The sequence below is a fragment of the Phoenix dactylifera genome, chromosome 4 (assembly GCF_051530095.1).
Source record: "Phoenix dactylifera cultivar Ajwa chromosome 4, Ajwa_hap1_PhDact_Kaust_v1.1, whole genome shotgun sequence".
NCBI classification, from domain to species: Eukaryota; Viridiplantae; Streptophyta; class Magnoliopsida; order Arecales; family Arecaceae; genus Phoenix; species Phoenix dactylifera.
In genome coordinates this window covers 35,837,992-35,851,923 of record NC_143193.1, presented here as the reverse complement: position 1 = coordinate 35,851,923, position 13,932 = coordinate 35,837,992, and the positions used below count along the sequence as shown (strand labels likewise).

Genomic DNA, 13,932 nt, shown 5'->3' with positions numbered 1-13,932 from the left:
CTCGGGCCGTCGAGGTCTGCTGCTTTGTCATAAAAGGGAGTTTCGAAGGGCATGTCATGGGTGCGATCATACCAGCACTAATGCACCGGATCCCATCAGAACTCCGCAGTTAAGCGTGCTTGGGCGAGAGTAGTACTAGGATGGGTGACCCCCTGGGAAGTCCTCGTGTTGCACCCCTTTTATTTTTTGCCCGCTTTTTTATTTTTTGATACATTTATTTTTTATTTTTCGGCTTTTGGCTTTTCCTCTTCGGATAATTTTTTTCCCCCGAAAATAAACTGAGTCCGGAGACTGGCGGTGCCATGCCGCATAGCGGAACGGCGTGTTGAATCCTACGCCAGAACGGCCCCGGCAGCGCGAATGTCTCGGGCCATCGAGGTCTGCTGCTTTGTCATAAAAGGGAGTTTCGAAGGGCATGTCTTGGGTGCGATCATACCAGCACTAATGCACCAGATCCCATCAGAACTCCGCAGTTAAGCGTGCTTGGGCGAGAGTAGTACTAGGATGGGTGACCCCCTCGGAAGTCCTCGTGTTGCACCCTTTTTATTTTTTTCTCCACTTTTTTATTTTTTGATAATATTTATTTTTAATTTTTCGGCTTTTGGCTTTTCCTCTTCGGATAATTTTTTTCCCCCGAAAATAAACTGAGTCCAGAGACTGGCGGTGCCATGCCGCATAGCGGGACCAGCGCGTTGAATCCTACGCCAGAACGGCCCCGGCGGCACGAATGTCTCGGGCCGTCGAGGTCTGCTGCTTTGTCATAAAAGGGAGTTTCGATGGGCAAGTCATGGGTGCGATCATACCAGCACTAATGCACCGGATCCCATCAAAACTCCGCAGTTAAGCGTGCTTGGGCGAGAGTAGTACTAGGATGGGTGACCCCCTGGGAAGTCCTCGTGTTGCACCCCTTTTATTTTTCGCCCGCTTTTTTATTTTTTGATAATATTTATTTTTAATTTGTCGGCTTTTGGCTTTTCCTCTTCGGATAATTTTTTTCCCCCGAAAATAAACTGAGTCCGGAGACTCGCGGTGCCATGCCGCATAGCGGAACAGCGCGTTGAATCCTACGCCAGAACGGCCCCGGCAGCGCGAATGCCTCGGGCCGTCAAGGTCTGCTGCTTTGTCATAAAAGGGAGTTTCGAAGGGCATGTCATGGGTGCGATCATACCAGCACTAATGCACCGGATCCGATCAGAACTCCGCAGTTAAGCGTGCTTGGGCGAGAGTAGTACTAGGATGGGTGACCCCCTGGGAAGTCCTCGTGTTGCACCATTTTTATTTTTTGCCCGCTTTTTTATTTTTTGATAATATTTATTTTTAATTTTTCGGCTTTTGGCTTTTCCTCTTCGGATAATTTTTTTCCCCCGAAAATAAACTGAGTCCGGAGACACGCGGTGCCATGCCGCATAGCGGAACAGCGCGTTGAATCCTACGCCAGAACGGCCCCGGCAGCGCGAATGTCTCGGGCCGTCGAGGTCTGCTGCTTTGTCATAAAAGGGAGTTTCGAAGGGCATGTCATGGGTGCGATCATACCAGCACTAATGCACCGGATCCCATCAAAACTCCGCAGTTAAGCGTGCTTGGGCGAGAGTAGTACTAGGATGGGTGACCCCCTGGGAAGTCCTCGTGTTGCACCCTTTTTATTTTTTTCTCCACTTTTTTATTTTTTGACAATATTTATTTTTAATTTTTCGGCTTTTGGCTTTTCCTCTTCGGATAATTTTTTTCCCCCGAAAATAAACTGAGTCCGGAGACTGGCGGTGCCATGCCGCATAGCGGGACCAGCGCGTTGAATCCTACGCCAGAACGGCCCCGGTGGCGCGAATGTCTCGGGCCGTCGAGGTCTGCTGCTTTGTCATAAAAGGGAGTTTCGATGGGCATGTCATGGGTGCGATCATACCAGCACTAATGCACCGGATCCCATCAGAACTCCGCAGTTAAGCGTGCTTGGGCGAGAGTAGTACTAGGATGGGTGACCCCCTGGGAAGTCCTCGTGTTGCACCCTTTTTATTTTTTTCTCCACTTTTTTATTTTTTGACAATATTTATTTTTAATTTTTCGGCTTTTGGCTTTTCCTCTTCGGATAATTTTTTTCCCCCGAAAATAAACTGAGTCCGGAGACTGGCGGTGCCATGCCGCATAGCGGAACGGCGTGTTGAATCCTACGCCAGAACGGCCCCGGCAGCGCGAATGTCTCGGGCCATCGAGGTCTGCTGCTTTGTCATAAAAGGGAGTTTCGAAGGGCATGTCTTGGGTGCGATCATACCAGCACTAATGCACCAGATCCCATCAGAACTCCGCAGTTAAGCGTGCTTGGGCGAGAGTAGTACTAGGATGGGTGACCCCCTCGGAAGTCCTCGTGTTGCACCCTTTTTATTTTTTTCTCCACTTTTTTATTTTTTGATAATATTTATTTTTAATTTTTCGGCTTTTGGCTTTTCCTCTTCGGATAATTTTTTTCCCCCGAAAATAAACTGAGTCCGGAGACTGGCGGTGCCATGCCGCATAGCGGGACCAGCGCGTTGAATCCTACGCCAGAACGGCCCCGGCGGCACGAATGTCTCGGGCCGTCGAGGTCTGCTGCTTTGTCATAAAAGGGAGTTTCGATGGGCATGTCATGGGTGCGATCATACCAGCACTAATGCACCGGATCCCATCAAAACTCCGCAGTTAAGCGTGCTTGGGCGAGAGTAGTACTAGGATGGGTGACCCCCTGGGAAGTCCTCGTGTTGCACCCCTTTTATTTTTCGCCCGCTTTTTTATTTTTTGATAATATTTATTTTTAATTTGTCGGCTTTTGGCTTTTCCTCTTCGGATAATTTTTTTCCCCCGAAAATAAACTGAGTCCGGAGACTCGCGGTGCCATGCCGCATAGCGGAACAGCGCGTTGAATCCTACGCCAGAACGGCCCCGGCAGCGCGAATGCCTCGGGCCGTCAAGGTCTGCTGCTTTGTCATAAAAGGGAGTTTCGAAGGGCATGTCATGGGTGCGATCATACCAGCACTAATGCACCGGATCCGATCAGAACTCCGCAGTTAAGCGTGCTTGGGCGAGAGTAGTACTAGGATGGGTGACCCCCTGGGAAGTCCTCGTGTTGCACCATTTTTATTTTTTGCCCGCTTTTTTATTTTTTGATAATATTTATTTTTAATTTTTCGGCTTTTGGCTTTTCCTCTTCGGATAATTTTTTTCCCCCGAAAATAAACTGAGTCCGGAGACACGCGGTGCCATGCCGCATAGCGGAACAGCGCGTTGAATCCTACGCCAGAACGGCCCCGGCAGCGCGAATGTCTCGGGCCGTCGAGGTCTGCTGCTTTGTCATAAAAGGGAGTTTCGAAGGGCATGTCATGGGTGCGATCATACCAGCACTAATGCACCGGATCCCATCAAAACTCCGCAGTTAAGCGTGCTTGGGCGAGAGTAGTACTAGGATGGGTGACCCCCTGGGAAGTCCTCGTGTTGCACCCTTTTTATTTTTTTCTCCACTTTTTTATTTTTTGACAATATTTATTTTTAATTTTTCGGCTTTTGGCTTTTCCTCTTCGGATAATTTTTTTCCCCCGAAAATAAACTGAGTCCGGAGACTGGCGGTGCCATGCCGCATAGCGGGACCAGCGCGTTGAATCCTACGCCAGAACGGCCCCGGTGGCGCGAATGTCTCGGGCCGTCGAGGTCTGCTGCTTTGTCATAAAAGGGAGTTTCGATGGGCATGTCATGGGTGCGATCATACCAGCACTAATGCACCGGATCCCATCAGAACTCCGCAGTTAAGCGTGCTTGGGCGAGAGTAGTACTAGGATGGGTGACCCCCTGGGAAGTCCTCGTGTTGCACCCTTTTTATTTTTTTCTCCACTTTTTTATTTTTTGACAATATTTATTTTTAATTTTTCGGCTTTTGGCTTTTCCTCTTCGGATAATTTTTTTCCCCCGAAAATAAACTGAGTCCGGAGACTGGCGGTGCCATGCCGCATAGCGGGACCAGCGCGTTGAATCCTACGCCAGAACGGCCCCGGCGGCGCGAATGTCTCGGGCTGTCGAGGTCTGCTGCTTTGTCATAAAAGGGAGTTTCGATGGGCATGTCATGGGTGCGATCATACCAGCACTAATGCACCGGATCCCATCAGAACTCCGCAGTTAAGCGTGCTTGGGCGAGAGTAGTACTAGGATGGGTGACCCCCTGGGAAGTCCTCGTGTTGCACCCCTTTTATTTTTTGCCCGCTTTTTTATTTTTTGATAATATTTATTTTTAATTTTTCGGCATTTGGCTTTTCCTCTTCGGATAATTTTTTTCTCCCGAAAATAAACTGAGTCCGGAGACTCGCGGTGCCATGCCGCATAGCGGAACAGCGCGTTGAATCCTACGCCAGAACGGCCCCGGCAGCGCGAATGTCTCGGGCCGTCGCGGTCTGCTGCTTTGTCATAAAAGGGAGTTTCGAAGGGCATGTCATGGGTGCGATCATACCAGCACTAATGCACCGGATCCCATCATAACTCCGCAGTTAAGCATGCTTGGGCGAGAGAAGTACTAGGATGGGTGACCCCCTGGGAAGTCCTCGTGTTGCACCCTTTTTATTTTTTGCCCGCTTTTTTATTTTTTGATAATATTTATTTTTAATTTTTTGGCTTTTGGCTTTTCCTCTTCGGATAATTTTTTCCCCCCGAAAATAAACTGAGTCCGGAGACTGGCGGTGCCATGCCGCATAGCGGAACAGCGCGTTGAATCATACGCCAGAACGGCCCCGGCAGCGCGAATGTCTCGGGCCGTTGAGGTCTGCTGCTTTGTCTTAAAAGAGAGTTTCGAAGGGCATGTCTTGGGTGCGATCATACCAGCACTAATGCACCGGATCCCATCAGAACTCCGCAGTTAAGCGTGCTTGGGTGAGAGTAGCACTAGGATGGGTGACCCCCGGGAAGTCCTCGTGTTGCACCCTTTTTATTTTTTGCCCGCTTTTTTATTTTTTGATAATATTTATTTTTAATTTTTCGGCTTTTGGCTTTTCCTCTTCGGATAATTTTTTTCCCCCGACAATAAACAGAGTCCGGGGACTGGCGGTGCCATGCCGCATAGCGGGACCAGCGCGTTGAATCATACGCCAGAACGGCCCCGGCAGCATGAATGTCTCGGGCCGTCGAGGTCTGCTGCTTTGTCATAAAAGGGAGTTTCGAAGGGCATGTCATGGGTGCGATCATACCAGCACTAATGCACCGGATCCCATCAGAACTCCGTAGTTAAGCGTGCTTGGGCGAGAGTAGTACTAGGATGGGTGACCCCCTGGGAAGTCCTCGTGTTGCACCCTTTTTATTTTTTGCCGGCTTTTTTATTTTTTGATAATATTTATTTTTAATTTTTCGGCTTTTGGCTTTTCCTCTTCGGATAATTTTTTTTTTCCGAAAATAAACTGAGTCCGGAGACTGGCGGTGCCATGCCGCATAGCGGAACAGCGCGTTGAATCCTACGCCAGAACGGCCCCGGCAGCGCGAATGTCTCGGGCCGTCGCGGTCTGCTGCTTTGTCATAAAAGGGAGTTTCGAAGGGCATGTCATGGGTGCGATCATACCAGCACTAATGCACCGGATCCCATCATAACTCCGCAGTTAAGCGTGCTTGGGCGAGAGAAGTACTAGGATGGGTGACCCCCTGGGAAGTCCTCGTGTTGCACCCTTTTTATTTTTTGCCCGCTTTTTTATTTTTTGATAATATTTATTTTTTATTATTTGGCTTTTGGCTTTTCCTCTTCGGATAATTTTTTTCCCCCGAAAATAAACTGAGTCCGGAGACTGGCGGTGCCATGCCGCATAGCGGAACAGCGCGTTGAATCCTACGCCAGAACGGCCCCGGCAGCGCGAATGTCTCGGGCCGTCGAGGTCTGCTGCTTTGTCATAAAAGGGAGTTTCGAAGGGCATGTCATGGGTGCGATCATACCAGCACTAATGCACCGGATCCCATCAGAACTCCGCAGTTGAGCGTGCTTGGGCGAGAGTAGTACTAGGATTGGTGACCCCCTGGGAAGTCCTCGTGTTGCACCCTTTTTATTTTTTGCCCGCTTTTTTATTTTTTGATAATATTTATTTTTTATTATTTGGCTTTTGGCTTTTCCTCTTCGGATAATTTTTTCCCCCGAAAATAAACTGAGTCCGGAGACTGGCGGTGCCATGCCGCATAGCGGGACCAGCGCGTTGAATCCTACGCCAGAACGGCCCCGGCGGCGCGAATGTCTCGGGCCGTCGAGGTCTGCTGCTTTGTCATAAAAGGGAGTTTCGATGGGCATGTCATGGGTGCGATCATACCAGCACTAATGCACCGGATCCCATCAGAACTCCGCAGTTAAGCGTGCTTGGGCGAGAGTAGTACTAGGATGGGTGACCCCCTGGGAAGTCCTCGTGTTGCACCCCTTTTATTTTTTGCCCGCTTTTTTATTTTTTGATAATATTTATTTTTAATTTTTCGGCTTTTGGCTTTTCCTCTTTGGATAATTTTTTTCCCCCGAAAATAAACTGACTCCGGAGACTCGCGGTGCCATGCCGCATAGCGGAACAGCGCGTTGAATCCTACGCCAGAACGGCCCCGGCAGCGCGAATGCCTCGGGCCGTCGAGATCTGCTGCTTTGTCATAAAAGGGAGATTCGAAGGGCATGTCATGGGTGCGATCATACCAGCACTAATGCACCGGATCCGATCGGAACTCCGCAGTTAAGCGTGCTTGGGCGAGAGTAGTACTAGGATGGGTGACCCCCTGGGAAGTCCTCGTGTTGCACCCTTTTTATCTTTTGCCCGCTTTTTTATTTTTTGATAATATTTATTTTTAATTTTTCGGCTTTTGGCTTTTCCTCTTCGGATAATTTTTTTTTTCCGAAAATAAACTGAGTCCGGAGACTGGCGGTGCCATGCCGCAGAGCGGAATAGCGCGTTGAATCCTACGCCAGAACGGCCCCGGCAGCGCGAATGTCTCGGGCCGTCGCGGTCTGCTGCTTTGTCATAAAAGGGAGTTTCGAAGGGCATGTCATGGGTGCGATCATACCAGCACTAATGCACCGGATCCCATCATAACTCCGCAGTTAAGCGTGCTTGGGCGAGAGTAGTACTAGGATGGGTGACCCCCTGGGAAGTCCTCGTGTTGCACCCTTTTTATTTTTTGCCCGCTTTTTTATTTTTTGATAATATTTATTTTTAATTTTTTGGCTTTTGGCTTTTCCTCTTCGGATAATTTTTCCCCCCCGAAAATAAACTGAGTCCGGAGACTGGCGGTGCCATGCCGCATAGCGGAACAGCGCGTTGAATCATACGCCAGAACGGCCCCGGCAGCGCGAATGTCTCGGGCCGTCGAGGTCTGCTGCTTTGTCTTAAAAGGGAGTTTCGAAGGGCATGTCTTGGGTGCGATCATACCAGCACTAATGCACCGGATCCCATCAGAACTCCGCAGTTAAGCGTGCTTGGGTGAGAGTAGCACTAGGATGGGTGACCCCCTGGGAAGTCCTCGTGTTGCACCCTTTTTATTTTTTGCCCGCTTTTTTATTTTTTGATAATATTTATTTTTAATTTTTCGGCTTTTGGCTTTTCCTCTTCGGATAATTTTTTTCCCCCGACAATAAACAGAGTCCGGGGACTGGCGGTGCCATGCCGCATAGCGGGACCAGCGCGTTGAATCATACGCCAGAACGGCCCCGGCAGCGTGAATGTCTCGGGCCGTCGAGGTCTGCTGCTTTGTCATAAAAGGGAGTTTCGAAGGGCATGTCATGGGTGCGATCATACCAGCACTAATGCACCGGATCCCATCAGAACTCCGTAGTTAAGCGTGCTTGGGCGAGAGTACTACTAGGATGGGTGACCCTCTGGGAAGTCCTCGTGTTGCACCCTTTTTATTTTTTGCCCGCTTTTTTATTTTTTGATAATATTTATTTTTAATTTTTCAGCTTTTGGCTTTTCCTCTTCGGATAATTTTTTTTTTCCGAAAATAAACTGAGTCCGGAGACTGGCGGTGCCATGCCGCATAGCGGAACAGCGCGTTGAATCCTACGCCAGAACGGCCCCGGCAGCGCGAATGTCTCGGGCCGTCGCGGTCTGCTGCTTTGCCATAAAAGGGAGTTTCGAAGGGCATGTCATGGGTGCGATCATACCAGCACTAATGCACCGGATCCCATCATAACTCCGCAGTTAAGCGTGCTTGGGCGAGAGAAGTACTAGGATGGGTGACCCCCTGGGAAGTCCTCGTGTTGCACCCTTTTTATTTTTTTCTCCACTTTTTTATTTTTTGATAATATTTATTTTTAATTTTTCGGCTTTTGGCTTTTCCTCTTCGGATAATTTTTTTTCCTCGAAAATAAACTGAGTCCGGAGACTGGCGGTGCCATGCCGCATAGCGGGACCAGCGCGTTGAATCCTACGCCAGAACGGCCCCGGCGGCGCGAATGTCTCGGGCCGTCGAGGTCTGCTGCTTTGTCATAAAAGGGAGTTTCGATGGGCATGTCATGGGTGCGATCATACCAGCACTAATGCACCGGATCCCATCAGAACTCCGCAGTTAAGCGTGCTTGGGCGAGAGTAGTACTAGGATGGGTGACCCCCTGGGAAGTCCTCGTCTTGCACCCCTTTTTATTTTTTGCCCACTTTTTTATTTTTTGATAATATTTATTTTTAATTTTTCGGCTTTTGGCTTTTCCTCTTCGGATAATTTTTTTCCCCCGAAAATAAACTGAGTCCGGAGACTGGCGGTGCCATGCCGCATAGCGGAACGGCGTGTTGAATCCTACGCCAGAACGGCCCCGGCAGCGCGAATGTCTCGGGCCATCGAGGTCTGCTGCTTTGTCATAAAAGGGAGTTTCGAAGGGCATGTCTTGGGTGCGATCATACCAGCACTAATGCACCAGATCCCATCAGAACTCCGCAGTTAAGCGTGCTTGGGCGAGAGTAGTACTAGGATGGGTGACCCCCTCGGAAGTCCTCGTGTTGCACCCTTTTTATTTTTTTCTCCACTTTTTTATTTTTTGATAATATTTATTTTTAATTTTTCGGCTTTTGGCTTTTCCTCTTCGGATAATTTTTTTCCCCCGAAAATAAACTGAGTCCGGAGACTGGCGGTGCCATGCCGCATAGCGGGACCAGCGCGTTGAATCCTACGCCAGAACGGCCCCGGCGGCACGAATGTCTCGGGCCGTCGAGGTCTGCTGCTTTGTCATAAAAGGGAGTTTCGATGGGCATGTCATGGGTGCGATCATACCAGCACTAATGCACCGGATCCCATCAAAACTCCGCAGTTAAGCGTGCTTGGGCGAGAGTAGTACTAGGATGGGTGACCCCCTGGGAAGTCCTCGTGTTGCACCCCTTTTATTTTTCGCCCGCTTTTTTATTTTTTGATAATATTTATTTTTAATTTGTCGGCTTTTGGCTTTTCCTCTTCGGATAATTTTTTTCCCCCGAAAATAAACTGAGTCCGGAGACTCGCGGTGCCATGCCGCATAGCGGAACAGCGCGTTGAATCCTACGCCAGAACGGCCCCGGCAGCGCGAATGCCTCGGGCCGTCGAGGTCTGCTGCTTTGTCATAAAAGGGAGTTTCGAAGGGCATGTCATGGGTGCGATCATACCAGCACTAATGCACCGGATCCGATCAGAACTCCGCAGTTAAGCGTGCTTGGGCGAGAGTAGTACTAGGATGGGTGACCCCCTGGGAAGTCCTCGTGTTGCACCATTTTTATTTTTTGCCCGCTTTTTTATTTTTTGATAATATTTATTTTTAATTTTTCGGCTTTTGGCTTTTCCTCTTCGGATAATTTTTTTTCCCCGAAAATAAACTGAGTCCGGAGACACGCGGTGCCATGCCGCATAGCGGAACAGCGCGTTGAATCCTACGCCAGAACGGCCCCGGCAGCGCGAATGTCTCGGGCCGTCGAGGTCTGCTGCTTTGTCATAAAAGGGAGTTTCGAAGGGCATGTCATGGGTGCGATCAAACCAGCACTAATGCACCGGATCCCATCAAAACTCCGCAGTTAAGCGTGCTTGGGCGAGAGTAGTACTAGGATGGGTGACCCCCTGGGAAGTCCTCGTGTTGCACCCTTTTTATTTTTTTCTCCACTTTTTTATTTTTTGACAATATTTATTTTTAATTTTTCGGCTTTTGGCTTTTCCTCTTCGGATAATTTTTTTCCCCCGAAAATAAACTGAGTCCGGAGACTGGCGGTGCCATGCCGCATAGCGGGACCAGCGCGTTGAATCCTACGCCAGAACGGCCCCGGCGGCGCGAATGTCTCGGGCCGTCGAGGTCTGCTGCTTTGTCATAAAAGGGAGTTTCGATGGGCATGTCATGGGTGCGATCATACCAGCACTAATGCACCGGATCCCATCAGAACTCCGCAGTTAAGCGTGCTTGGGCGAGAGTAGTACTAGGATGGGTGACCCCCTGGGAAGTCCTCGTGTTGCACCCTTTTTATTTTTTTCTCCACTTTTTTATTTTTTGACAATATTTATTTTTAATTTTTCGGCTTTTGGCTTTTCCTCTTCGGATAATTTTTTTCCCCCGAAAATAAACTGAGTCCGGAGACTGGCGGTGCCATGCCGCATAGCGGGACCAGCGCGTTGAATCCTGCGCCAGAACGGCCCCGGCGGCGCGAATGTCTCGGGCCGTCGAGGTCTGCTGCTTTGTCATAAAAGGGAGTTTCGATGGGCATGTCATGGGTGCGATCATACCAGCACTAATGCACCGGATCCCATCAGAACTCCGCAGTTAAGCGTGCTTGGGCGAGAGTAGTACTAGGATGGGTGACCCCCTGGGAAGTCCTCGTGTTGCACCCCTTTTATTTTTTGCCCGCTTTTTTATTTTTTGATAATATTTATTTTTAATTTTTTGGCTTTTGGCTTTTCCTCTTCGGATAATTTATTTCTCCCGAAAATAAACTGAGTCCGGAGACTCGCGGTGCCATGCCGCATAGCGGAACAGCGCGTTGAATCCTACGCCAGAACGGCCCCGGCAGCGCGAATGCCTCGGGCCGTCGAGATCTGCTGCTTTGTCATAAAAGGGAGTTTCGAAGGGCATGTCATGGGTGCGATCATACCAGCACTAATGCACCGGATCCGATCAGAACTCCGCAGTTAAGCGTGCTTGGGCGAGAGTAGTACTAGGATGTGTGACCCCCTGGGAAGTCCTCGTGTTGCACCCTTTTTATTTTTTGCCCGCTTTTTTATTTTTTGATAATATTTATTTTTAATTTTTCGGCTTTTGGCTTTTCCTCTTCGGATAATTTTTTTTTTCCGAAAATAAACTGAGTCCGGAGACTGGCGGTGCCATGCCGCAGAGCGGAATAGCGCGTTGAATCCTACGCCAGAACGGCCCCGGCAGCGCGAATGTCTCGGGCCGTCGCGGTCTGCTGCTTTGTCATAAAAGGGAGTTTCGAAGGGCATGTCATGGGTGCGATCATTCCAGCACTAATGCACCGGATCCCATCATAACTCCGCAGTTAAGCATGCTTGGGCGAGAGGAGTACTAGGATGGGTGACCCCCTGGGAAGTCCTCGTGTTGCACCCTTTTTATTTTTTGCCCGCTTTTTTATTTTTTGATAATATTTATTTTTAATTTTTTGGCTTTTGGCTTTTCCTCTTCGGATAATTTTTTCCTCCCGAAAATAAACTGAGTCCGGAGACTGGCGGTGCCATGCCGCATAGCGGAACAGCGCGTTGAATCCTACGCCAGAACGGCCCCGGCAGCGCGAATGTCTCGGGCCGTCGAGGTCTGCTGCTTTGTCATAAAAGGGAGTTTCGAAGGGCATGTCATGGGTGCGATCATACCAGCACTAATGCACCGGATCCCATCAGAACTCCGCAGTTAAGCGTGCTTGGGCGAGAGTAGTACTAGGATGGGTGACCCCCTGGGAAGTCCTCGTGTTGCACCCCTTTTATTTTTTGCCCGCTTTTTTATTTTTTGATACATTTATTTTTTATTTTTCGGCTTTTGGCTTTTCCTCTTCGGATAATTTTTTTCCCCCGAAAATAAACTGAGTCCGGAGACTGGCGGTGCCATGCCGCATAGCGGAACGGCGTGTTGAATCCTACGCCAGAACGGCCCCGGCAGCGCGAATGTCTCGGGCCATCGAGGTCTGCTGCTTTGTCATAAAAGGGAGTTTCGAAGGGCATGTCTTGGGTGCGATCATACCAGCACTAATGCACCAGATCCCATCAGAACTCCGCAGTTAAGCGTGCTTGGGCGAGAGTAGTACTAGGATGGGTGACCCCCTCGGAAGTCCTCGTGTTGCACCCTTTTTATTTTTTTCTCCACTTTTTTATTTTTTGATAATATTTATTTTTAATTTTTCGGCTTTTGGCTTTTCCTCTTCGGATAATTTTTTTCCCCCGAAAATAAACTGAGTCCGGAGACTGGCGGTGCCATGCCGCATAGCGGGACCAGCGCGTTGAATCCTACGCCAGAACGGCCCCGGCGGCACGAATGTCTCGGGCCGTCGAGGTCTGCTGCTTTGTCATAAAAGGGAGTTTCGATGGGCATGTCATGGGTGCGATCATACCAGCACTAATGCACCGGATCCCATCAAAACTCCGCAGTTAAGCGTGCTTGGGCGAGAGTAGTACTAGGATGGGTGACCCCCTGGGAAGTCCTCGTGTTGCACCCCTTTTATTTTTCGCCCGCTTTTTTATTTTTTGATAATATTTATTTTTAATTTGTCGGCTTTTGGCTTTTCCTCTTCGGATAATTTTTTTCCCCCGAAAATAAACTGAGTCCGGAGACTCGCGGTGCCATGCCGCATAGCGGAACAGCGCGTTGAATCCTACGCCAGAACGGCCCCGGCAGCGCGAATGCCTCGGGCCGTCAAGGTCTGCTGCTTTGTCATAAAAGGGAGTTTCGAAGGGCATGTCATGGGTGCGATCATACCAGCACTAATGCACCGGATCCGATCAGAACTCCGCAGTTAAGCGTGCTTGGGCGAGAGTAGTACTAGGATGGGTGACCCCCTGGGAAGTCCTCGTGTTGCACCATTTTTATTTTTTGCCCGCTTTTTTATTTTTTGATAATATTTATTTTTAATTTTTCGGCTTTTGGCTTTTCCTCTTCGGATAATTTTTTTCCCCCGAAAATAAACTGAGTCCGGAGACACGCGGTGCCATGCCGCATAGCGGAACAGCGCGTTGAATCCTACGCCAGAACGGCCCCGGCAGCGCGAATGTCTCGGGCCGTCGAGGTCTGCTGCTTTGTCATAAAAGGGAGTTTCGAAGGGCATGTCATGGGTGCGATCATACCAGCACTAATGCACCGGATCCCATCAAAACTCCGCAGTTAAGCGTGCTTGGGCGAGAGTAGTACTAGGATGGGTGACCCCCTGGGAAGTCCTCGTGTTGCACCCTTTTTATTTTTTTCTCCACTTTTTTATTTTTTGACAATATTTATTTTTAATTTTTCGGCTTTTGGCTTTTCTCTTCGGATAATTTTTTTCCCCCGAAAATAAACTGAGTCCGGAGACTGGCGGTGCCATGCCGCATAGCGGGACCAGCGCGTTGAATCCTACGCCAGAACGGCCCCGGTGGCGCGAATGTCTCGGGCCGTCGAGGTCTGCTGCTTTGTCATAAAAGGGAGTTTCGATGGGCATGTCATGGGTGCGATCATACCAGCACTAATGCACCGGATCCCATCAGAACTCCGCAGTTAAGCGTGCTTGGGCGAGAGTAGTACTAGGATGGGTGACCCCCTGGGAAGTCCTCGTGTTGCACCCTTTTTATTTTTTTCTCCACTTTTTTATTTTTTGACAATATTTATTTTTAATTTTTCGGCTTTTGGCTTTTCCTCTTCGGATAATTTTTTTCCCCCGAAAATAAACTGAGTCCGGAGACTGGCGGTGCCATGCCGCATAGCGGGACCAGCGCGTTGAATCCTACGCCAGAACGGCCCCGGCGGCGCGAATGTCTCGGGCTGTCGAGGTCTGCTGCTTTGTCATAAAAGGG

At 49.4% G+C, this 13,932-nt stretch overlaps 37 non-coding genes and 1 pseudogene across 37 annotated transcripts; all 38 read left to right on the top strand.

The window, feature by feature from the left end:
- Positions 1–58: 58 nt before the first annotated feature.
- LOC149758961 (5S ribosomal RNA) lies at positions 59–177 on the top strand. The gene has a single exon (XR_016409103.1). It is a non-coding gene; the product is annotated as a 5S ribosomal RNA (ribosomal RNA).
- Positions 178–422: 245 nt separating this feature from the next.
- Positions 423–541, top strand: LOC149758960 (5S ribosomal RNA). The gene has a single exon (XR_016406262.1). It is a non-coding gene; the product is annotated as a 5S ribosomal RNA (ribosomal RNA).
- Positions 542–789: 248 nt separating this feature from the next.
- Positions 790–908, top strand: LOC149758959 (5S ribosomal RNA). Its single transcript, XR_016404666.1, has one exon. It is a non-coding gene; the product is annotated as a 5S ribosomal RNA (ribosomal RNA).
- Positions 909–1,154: 246 nt separating this feature from the next.
- Positions 1,155–1,273, top strand: LOC149758958 (5S ribosomal RNA). The gene has a single exon (XR_016406878.1). It is a non-coding gene; the product is annotated as a 5S ribosomal RNA (ribosomal RNA).
- Positions 1,274–1,519: 246 nt separating this feature from the next.
- Positions 1,520–1,638, top strand: LOC149758957 (5S ribosomal RNA). Its single transcript, XR_016404844.1, has one exon. It is a non-coding gene; the product is annotated as a 5S ribosomal RNA (ribosomal RNA).
- Positions 1,639–1,886: 248 nt separating this feature from the next.
- Positions 1,887–2,005, top strand: LOC149758956 (5S ribosomal RNA). The gene has a single exon (XR_016411927.1). It is a non-coding gene; the product is annotated as a 5S ribosomal RNA (ribosomal RNA).
- Positions 2,006–2,252: 247 nt separating this feature from the next.
- Positions 2,253–2,371, top strand: LOC149758955 (5S ribosomal RNA). The gene has a single exon (XR_016406261.1). It is a non-coding gene; the product is annotated as a 5S ribosomal RNA (ribosomal RNA).
- A 248-nt stretch (positions 2,372–2,619) lies between these two features.
- On the top strand, positions 2,620–2,738 carry LOC149758954 (5S ribosomal RNA). The gene has a single exon (XR_016404665.1). It is a non-coding gene; the product is annotated as a 5S ribosomal RNA (ribosomal RNA).
- Positions 2,739–2,984: 246 nt separating this feature from the next.
- On the top strand, positions 2,985–3,103 carry LOC149758953 (5S ribosomal RNA). The gene has a single exon (XR_016406877.1). It is a non-coding gene; the product is annotated as a 5S ribosomal RNA (ribosomal RNA).
- Positions 3,104–3,349: 246 nt separating this feature from the next.
- Positions 3,350–3,468, top strand: LOC149758952 (5S ribosomal RNA). The gene has a single exon (XR_016404842.1). It is a non-coding gene; the product is annotated as a 5S ribosomal RNA (ribosomal RNA).
- A 248-nt stretch (positions 3,469–3,716) lies between these two features.
- Positions 3,717–3,835, top strand: LOC149758951 (5S ribosomal RNA). Its single transcript, XR_016411926.1, has one exon. It is a non-coding gene; the product is annotated as a 5S ribosomal RNA (ribosomal RNA).
- A 248-nt stretch (positions 3,836–4,083) lies between these two features.
- Positions 4,084–4,202, top strand: LOC149758950 (5S ribosomal RNA). The gene has a single exon (XR_016409102.1). It is a non-coding gene; the product is annotated as a 5S ribosomal RNA (ribosomal RNA).
- A 246-nt stretch (positions 4,203–4,448) lies between these two features.
- LOC149758949 (5S ribosomal RNA) lies at positions 4,449–4,567 on the top strand. The gene has a single exon (XR_016408431.1). It is a non-coding gene; the product is annotated as a 5S ribosomal RNA (ribosomal RNA).
- A 246-nt stretch (positions 4,568–4,813) lies between these two features.
- LOC149758948 (5S ribosomal RNA) lies at positions 4,814–4,931 on the top strand. Its single transcript, XR_016407964.1, has one exon. It is a non-coding gene; the product is annotated as a 5S ribosomal RNA (ribosomal RNA).
- Positions 4,932–5,178: 247 nt separating this feature from the next.
- On the top strand, positions 5,179–5,297 carry LOC149758947 (5S ribosomal RNA). Its single transcript, XR_016412625.1, has one exon. It is a non-coding gene; the product is annotated as a 5S ribosomal RNA (ribosomal RNA).
- A 246-nt stretch (positions 5,298–5,543) lies between these two features.
- LOC149758946 (5S ribosomal RNA) lies at positions 5,544–5,662 on the top strand. Its single transcript, XR_016406597.1, has one exon. It is a non-coding gene; the product is annotated as a 5S ribosomal RNA (ribosomal RNA).
- Positions 5,663–5,908: 246 nt separating this feature from the next.
- Positions 5,909–6,027, top strand: LOC149758945 (5S ribosomal RNA). Its single transcript, XR_016408098.1, has one exon. It is a non-coding gene; the product is annotated as a 5S ribosomal RNA (ribosomal RNA).
- A 246-nt stretch (positions 6,028–6,273) lies between these two features.
- Positions 6,274–6,392, top strand: LOC149758944 (5S ribosomal RNA). The gene has a single exon (XR_016409101.1). It is a non-coding gene; the product is annotated as a 5S ribosomal RNA (ribosomal RNA).
- A 246-nt stretch (positions 6,393–6,638) lies between these two features.
- On the top strand, positions 6,639–6,757 carry LOC149758943 (5S ribosomal RNA). The gene has a single exon (XR_016405407.1). It is a non-coding gene; the product is annotated as a 5S ribosomal RNA (ribosomal RNA).
- A 246-nt stretch (positions 6,758–7,003) lies between these two features.
- LOC149758942 (5S ribosomal RNA) lies at positions 7,004–7,122 on the top strand. The gene has a single exon (XR_016406048.1). It is a non-coding gene; the product is annotated as a 5S ribosomal RNA (ribosomal RNA).
- Positions 7,123–7,368: 246 nt separating this feature from the next.
- Positions 7,369–7,487, top strand: LOC149758941 (5S ribosomal RNA). The gene has a single exon (XR_016407019.1). It is a non-coding gene; the product is annotated as a 5S ribosomal RNA (ribosomal RNA).
- Positions 7,488–7,734: 247 nt separating this feature from the next.
- LOC149758940 (5S ribosomal RNA) lies at positions 7,735–7,853 on the top strand. The gene has a single exon (XR_016405095.1). It is a non-coding gene; the product is annotated as a 5S ribosomal RNA (ribosomal RNA).
- Positions 7,854–8,099: 246 nt separating this feature from the next.
- Positions 8,100–8,218, top strand: LOC149758939 (5S ribosomal RNA). The gene has a single exon (XR_016406596.1). It is a non-coding gene; the product is annotated as a 5S ribosomal RNA (ribosomal RNA).
- A 248-nt stretch (positions 8,219–8,466) lies between these two features.
- Positions 8,467–8,585, top strand: LOC149758938 (5S ribosomal RNA). Its single transcript, XR_016402049.1, has one exon. It is a non-coding gene; the product is annotated as a 5S ribosomal RNA (ribosomal RNA).
- A 247-nt stretch (positions 8,586–8,832) lies between these two features.
- Positions 8,833–8,951, top strand: LOC149758937 (5S ribosomal RNA). Its single transcript, XR_016406259.1, has one exon. It is a non-coding gene; the product is annotated as a 5S ribosomal RNA (ribosomal RNA).
- Positions 8,952–9,199: 248 nt separating this feature from the next.
- Positions 9,200–9,318, top strand: LOC149758936 (5S ribosomal RNA). Its single transcript, XR_016404664.1, has one exon. It is a non-coding gene; the product is annotated as a 5S ribosomal RNA (ribosomal RNA).
- Positions 9,319–9,564: 246 nt separating this feature from the next.
- Positions 9,565–9,683, top strand: LOC149758935 (5S ribosomal RNA). The gene has a single exon (XR_016406876.1). It is a non-coding gene; the product is annotated as a 5S ribosomal RNA (ribosomal RNA).
- A 246-nt stretch (positions 9,684–9,929) lies between these two features.
- Positions 9,930–10,048, top strand: LOC149758934 (5S ribosomal RNA). The gene has a single exon (XR_016407186.1). It is a non-coding gene; the product is annotated as a 5S ribosomal RNA (ribosomal RNA).
- Positions 10,049–10,296: 248 nt separating this feature from the next.
- LOC149758933 (5S ribosomal RNA) lies at positions 10,297–10,415 on the top strand. The gene has a single exon (XR_016411925.1). It is a non-coding gene; the product is annotated as a 5S ribosomal RNA (ribosomal RNA).
- Positions 10,416–10,663: 248 nt separating this feature from the next.
- On the top strand, positions 10,664–10,782 carry LOC149758932 (5S ribosomal RNA). Its single transcript, XR_016409100.1, has one exon. It is a non-coding gene; the product is annotated as a 5S ribosomal RNA (ribosomal RNA).
- Positions 10,783–11,028: 246 nt separating this feature from the next.
- Positions 11,029–11,147, top strand: LOC149758931 (5S ribosomal RNA). Its single transcript, XR_016408152.1, has one exon. It is a non-coding gene; the product is annotated as a 5S ribosomal RNA (ribosomal RNA).
- A 246-nt stretch (positions 11,148–11,393) lies between these two features.
- Positions 11,394–11,512, top strand: LOC149758930 (5S ribosomal RNA; annotated as a pseudogene).
- A 246-nt stretch (positions 11,513–11,758) lies between these two features.
- Positions 11,759–11,877, top strand: LOC149758929 (5S ribosomal RNA). The gene has a single exon (XR_016409098.1). It is a non-coding gene; the product is annotated as a 5S ribosomal RNA (ribosomal RNA).
- A 245-nt stretch (positions 11,878–12,122) lies between these two features.
- LOC149758928 (5S ribosomal RNA) lies at positions 12,123–12,241 on the top strand. The gene has a single exon (XR_016406258.1). It is a non-coding gene; the product is annotated as a 5S ribosomal RNA (ribosomal RNA).
- A 248-nt stretch (positions 12,242–12,489) lies between these two features.
- LOC149758927 (5S ribosomal RNA) lies at positions 12,490–12,608 on the top strand. The gene has a single exon (XR_016404663.1). It is a non-coding gene; the product is annotated as a 5S ribosomal RNA (ribosomal RNA).
- Positions 12,609–12,854: 246 nt separating this feature from the next.
- On the top strand, positions 12,855–12,973 carry LOC149758926 (5S ribosomal RNA). The gene has a single exon (XR_016406875.1). It is a non-coding gene; the product is annotated as a 5S ribosomal RNA (ribosomal RNA).
- Positions 12,974–13,219: 246 nt separating this feature from the next.
- LOC149758925 (5S ribosomal RNA) lies at positions 13,220–13,338 on the top strand. Its single transcript, XR_016404841.1, has one exon. It is a non-coding gene; the product is annotated as a 5S ribosomal RNA (ribosomal RNA).
- Positions 13,339–13,585: 247 nt separating this feature from the next.
- Positions 13,586–13,704, top strand: LOC149758924 (5S ribosomal RNA). Its single transcript, XR_016411924.1, has one exon. It is a non-coding gene; the product is annotated as a 5S ribosomal RNA (ribosomal RNA).
- Positions 13,705–13,932: the final 228 nt, after the last annotated feature.